The 6,000-nt window shown below is 37.8% G+C and overlaps 1 protein-coding gene across 4 annotated transcripts in view; it reads left to right on the top strand.

The window, feature by feature from the left end:
• The first annotated feature begins 657 nt into the window (after positions 1-657).
• The window catches only part of LOC133524230 (uncharacterized), a 125,888-nt gene continuing 120,545 nt past the window's right edge, over positions 658-6,000 (top strand). For 2 of the 4 annotated variants that reach the window (XR_009800347.1, XM_061860126.1), the window contains exon 1: positions 658-1,310. The gene's annotated coding sequence lies outside the window, so the exon portion shown is untranslated. The remainder of the gene's footprint in view (positions 1,311-6,000) is intronic. The other 2 variants (XM_061860128.1, XM_061860127.1) reach the window with 1 other exon arrangement.

Raw genomic sequence — 6,000 nt, 5'->3', positions numbered from 1 at the left:
TTAGGTACCTTACGGGTGCACAGAAAATCAAAAATATTTTTCTAGTATCGAAACTATAATTCCTACTACACAAAGGGTGAGCAGCCCAAGATTTTTTGAATTTCCCGCCGAAATATTGTGTAATATTTCAGTAGCCAGACTAGTTTTACATTGGTAATAAAACATAATATTGTACCTACATATTCCAAGTATGTAAGTACCACAGATAAGAATAGTACCCATTTTGAATTTATAATGCATGAGAAATGCATTTATTCCTTCAGCGTCAATTACCTAATAAGGTATTATTCTAAAATCTGGTAGGTAAAATAGATAAGTATTTGTAAAATTTTATGGGACGTACCTACCAAATTTGCTATTATTTTATGCGTTAGACACACATATTATCTTCCTACTCACATATATGTGCATTATTATGCATCACAAGTAGCTTTTTTATATCTTAGTTAACAATTTATCTATTGCAAAAGTGTAATTTTATAGAAATATATTATCATGAGGTATTTAGTAACCCGCATTGATTGTTTATGAGTAAGTACTTAGTATATATTGTTTCATAAGTTTATTACAATGTTTTGTACATTTGATAAATGATTGGAGTTTCAGGAAGCTTAAAGGCTCGCCGAGGTTAATGCTGCAAAAGTGAGCACTGAGGAAGCTTCGCACAAAGCCGACACCGACAGGGTATTTATTAAACAGTGGCTTCGATTTAGCCCAATAAGTTATGTAAAGTGCATCGCGTTACACTACAACCCCTACGGCGGGGGTAGGACGCATGCGCGTGCACCGGCCGCCGCGCACGGCATATGCGGAATATTAAAGGAGGAAAGAGAAAAAAATTAACTTGTGAAGCCATTTTCGTCTCTCGGCGGCCCCCTCGCCCGCCACGGCTTCTCGTCTGTAGCCAGAGAGCCCCGCGCGGCCACGGCGACTTCACGCCGCTTCGCGCCCCGCCACTCGCTCCGAGCGTTCGTAAACGATAACCGGTTTGCCCCGTCGGGTCATTATGCGACCAATAACAAACTTGTGTTAAACTAAGACTTGTAAGAGCTTTTTTCAGCCGACTTAAGTTTTGTTAAGTGCGCCAATTTACACTTTTGTGATGTGTTTTAAGTTTGTAACTCCGTTACAGTGAAGTTATGAAGTGACATAAAGTATCGTGATTACGTGCCGCGATCCCGTAATTTTGGTTTGTTGACAAGTTAATTGGGTTCAGTCCACAAATTGATGTGCCAAGTCAGAAAGTTCAAACTTTGGGTCTCTGAGGAAGGAGCAGCTAATAAGACTGTTTATGGTAACATTTTCAAAAGGTAGTGTATTTATTATTTTGTGTTTTTGTGTCTGTTAAACAAATTTTGTTTTCATTACCTTGTAAGTATAATGGAATTCCAACAGGTTGCTCCGCGTACGACGATACAGGTAATATAGATAGAAAACCACAAATGCAATGACAGAACTTTGCATACATTTTTGTTCCTAACTGAACTTTGCATTTATACATTTGCCAAATTGAATGGCTTAACAACACCATTTCCTAATTTAAATGTGATAATTTATATAGTAAGTACGTTACTGGGAGAATCTGTCTGTGTCTACTGCATCCATAAGGCAAATTATTCACCTAGTTACGCTAGACTACAAGTGAGGCCTCTATGGCCATCCGTTGATGCACTTTCCCTATTTAGGTAGTGAGCAACTTAACATATACGTCGGGTACCTCTACCATACCATTACCAGTAGATACAATTCGCTATATACTTCTGACTTCCTCTGCATAGAAGTATGTACCTACCTATGGAGTTGGAGTGGCATGATTTTTATAAGGAAGGGCGCTGGATGGTTACATGAGGTTATAAATCACAACAGTACCTACATAGTTGTGTCATTTTTAATACGGGTCTGAATTTTTTCCAAACAAATAGCAAGAGAGCGTGACCAATATCAATTACAATACCTTGTTTCTGATATGATCGCTTGTCAATAATAATCAACAACGATTTTATCTATGATTGTTATTAATAGATACCTACCTCCATATCTAGGATAGTATGTTTAGTTGTCTGTTTTGAATATTTAGTTAATTAATTAAAGTCAAAGATAGTAAAAAACATGACAAGTAGAAAAAATCCCCTGAAGCTTCATCCAGCAGTTGTGATAATAATAATAAAAAAAAAAAACATTTTAATGCTCTCAAAAAGTTAAAATGCTTTTAGAAGGATATCATAAATCAAAAGGTATTATTTATTTATAGTTGTAGGTAACAACCATTTGACAGAGTGCACTTTAAAATAGACACCGTAATAAAAATCGTTTCATACTTATTCCGATAAATAATCGGGAGACGTTCTTTTTATTGGAGTAACGAATGGTGTGATGAGAAATGGCGCAACTTTAACCAATAAATCATGGGTTCCCTGACTGAAATGCGCTTCCAACGCCGCGTAGGTATTTGGCAAGAGTATCCCTTACTTGTTAGTTTTGCCTGATAGGTACGCTTATCTAATAGCTGCAGCCAATGTTGTAGAAAAAGGAAAAACATGCGATGAACTCGGCCGGGCATGTATTTGATCAAGCAATGTTTGCCTTCGGTTGGACAAACGGAGTAAAACAATCAAAGAGCACTGCGAACGATTTTAATATGATTCCTAGTAAAACAGATAACAAAAAGACAAATAGTAGAGCCCGAATAATTTCAAATTGAGTACGAGAAATCCTCTTGCATATTCCGCTTGAGTAGGTAAACTCAGCTGAAGACGTAATTACTGTAACACTCGTATGTAGGGGGGAAACTAATAAGCCATGGCAAAATGAAACGCGTAATTGGAGATCGGGTGTTCGTCGACGTCTGAAGGAAATAGAAGTGCTAAATAGACCAACAGCCGATGGGCCGTGAAATGACGTGTCGGTTCACGATACCATTTGATGAACTATTGTTAGGAAAGTGTGCTGGGTGTCGGAGTTGATATTACGCGCTCGGGTTTTCTGAAGTCTAGTCAACTGTTATGATTACTGTTTCTTTTTATACCTTTTAAATTTATGAATTTTGTATGTTTTGATATTTATTTGAAAAGCAGCTACTTATACCGATTTTGGTGAAATTTGGTAAACACACAGCTTAAATAACCTTGATTATTATATCACATTCCGGTACAATTTATGTTGGGATACTTTCTTTAAAGTTGTGAAGGAACTTACGTCGTCGTCGTTTAATTCCCAAATTAATACTTAAGTGGATAAAAAGTGACGAAGGCAGTTGCGGGCAGATGCTAGTCTATGTAATCTTCTCGTATTTAATTGCCTATGGTAGGTAACTAATCGTTAATTAAGATCTTATAATTATAATATATGTTAAATACAGTCTTTAATTTCACGGGATAAAATGAGCATAGTAAAAATTACATTCATTTATAATTAATTCACTATTAAAAGCTGTTAATTGAAAATCGTAAAAAGGGCTTTATAACTTTTGTAAATTGGCTAATCATGATTAAAAGCAATAAACTCTCAAGTTCTGCGAATAATTATCTGAGATCCCAATCATACATGTACCCTTTATAGCAGATAATGGCGAGGACTCGAGTATCGAATAACAGTAAGCAAAGAAATTATCGATGGCAATAAAAAGGCGTTCCCACAGTTGCCGGAAACCGGCACTGGATCGCCACGCTCCGGTACTTATGCTCTTTCACCATTGTCCCTTTGTCCCTACTTAGCTCCGTTCGTCAGGGTTTCAAAGCGGCTCTTTATTCCACGGATCTAGTTTGCTGCACTCGGTTCGTGTTCCATCACCGGCTCTCTTTCCATTTTTTTGCTTTATTCGAAGCACTTTGATCGGTATCCTGTGCCTTTGGATACAAGATCGACGAATCACGATTTCATTCTTTTCCTGAATGTGACAATATTAACGTAGTAGGTTATTTAGTAAAGATGATTTAACAAAAAAAAAGCTACGGACTGTAATATTGTGTCCATTAATGTACATAACGTTTTAAATAAATTATTAATAGTCAAGCTCCAATCGTTATTGAAAATGATTGATTATACGCAAAGTCGTTCATAGTCCATTTTAACGGTTTATATCCTGCAAGTCCCCCGGCTAATTGCCTGAGAGTTCAACAACACCTGACCAGAAACACTGGTGAAATTTGCATTCCCGCTTCGCTTCGACAACATTGTCTAGGACCACCCGCGTAGCCTCACCAGGATCGAATCAATAGCAGCCTTATTGCACCGCACCAGATATCAAATCGGGGCCCCGGCCCACTCCGCATCGTATCGCTTGCAATAAGATGCTCTACAATTCACTTGCGAATTTCAATATATGTATTGAAAGAAAACTATTGGATATCGGGTAGCTTGCTCCGCCTCCAGACATATCGAAATGGTTCTAATCAGCTTGCGCTGTCGAACAAAATTGAATAAAAAAGTATTCCTAAAACTTTTGGGTCCCTGCGAAACTTATCCGGCACAGAATTGTGAGCGGTAACTTGTTCAGATTTTTTTAATCAACGCCAGCAATCTCAAATAATACAGCTGCAACATTCGAATCTCATTAGCAAGCAAAACAAGAGAAAAAAGCTTGGAGCAATAAATTTTAGCGAGGCTCAAGTCCAAACGTTTACGGTTCCTTTTAATTTGGTTGCCATTGTCGAGGCGTCCCGCTGCGCGCCGTCCGACGGATTTCTTGCGGGAATTCCAGCTGCTTTAAACATTACTTCTTATTAGTCGATTATGAACGGAAATTAAAACGATTCATTCATTAATTAAATGCTATGCGTAATAAAATGTAACTAAGACTGCGATTGCTGAACTCTGCGTACCTTACGTGAAAGGTGTCGATGAGAGAAAAAAACATGCCGAATACGATTCCACAGCTATCATAAATCAAACTGGATTTTATGATCCGTGATGGGGCCAATAGCTACCGCTGCTGACAGATTTCGTAGAACTCGTGTTTATTTTGAACTTTTCGAGTAGATCCCGTTGAAGTCCAGGCTCGAGAAATATGAGATGGATGACGCTGCGCTTTCGTACCGCCCCGCCGTGAAACAGCGTGTGTGAGCCGACGCTATCCCCTGGTTAAATTGATAGCGGAGAAACTATCGATTACTGCGATAAACATACTTCACCGTAATGTTACTTTCATCAATCATCTGTAAGTAATTTAATGAAAGATACAAGCTGTTGCCTCGGTAAAACAATAGCTAACTGATTCGCAGCTGACAACAAAATGTTTTCTGAGATGTTCTAAGAATATTCTTTTAAGAGTTATTAAACTTTATGACTAAAAACGACACGTGTTTCGCAAAGTATCTAAACCAACTGCGGCCCATCTGTGAGCAGAACGTGCCGTTTCGGTCCCATATTAAAATTCCCACACATAAAATTCAATGTAAAAAAAGATTCTGTGCCCGCCGACGGCCCTTTTCTCCTCACAACAAACAAGCAGGTAAGCGAATATTTACGTCACTTATAAAATGAATTACTCGTATGCACTAAATTCTGAGGAAATTTACGTCTTATTACTGTTTGCCAAGTTCATAAAACAGAATACCAACAGATTTTTCTCGTCTTGTAAGTATACCTGTATTACCTAAGGCCTACGTTGTTTCTTTGCTATTAACAAATAATTAGCGCCTATGTTGCACGAATGCCTTTGTTGAACTGCTTCAATATAACTTTGACGTACCTAACTAAAAAGTTTCTATCGCTTGTCGGAATACATCGTTCACCCGATTTACATCGAGCTCCCTCGTGTTAGTCGTAACTTGTAGGTTCGTTTCCTTCATTTATTATTTTGATTGCATTATGGCGTCTCTAATGAAAATGCATGAGTATCCGCTGCATTATAAATATTATAATTCACGTTTACAATAGCGGCAACAGGTCGGACTATCACTATCGTAAAGAATTAATTTACTGAGGATTAAGCTTCGGTCTGTGGTACAGTTGCTCAATTATACTTGTTAAAATTCATTTTAAATTTACCCACATCATGTT

Source organism: Cydia pomonella, chromosome 13 (assembly GCF_033807575.1).
Source record: "Cydia pomonella isolate Wapato2018A chromosome 13, ilCydPomo1, whole genome shotgun sequence".
In the NCBI taxonomy this organism is placed as follows: domain Eukaryota; kingdom Metazoa; phylum Arthropoda; class Insecta; order Lepidoptera; family Tortricidae; genus Cydia; species Cydia pomonella.
Note: the sequence above shows the minus strand (reverse complement) of the source record. Positions and strands in the feature narration are given on the sequence as shown.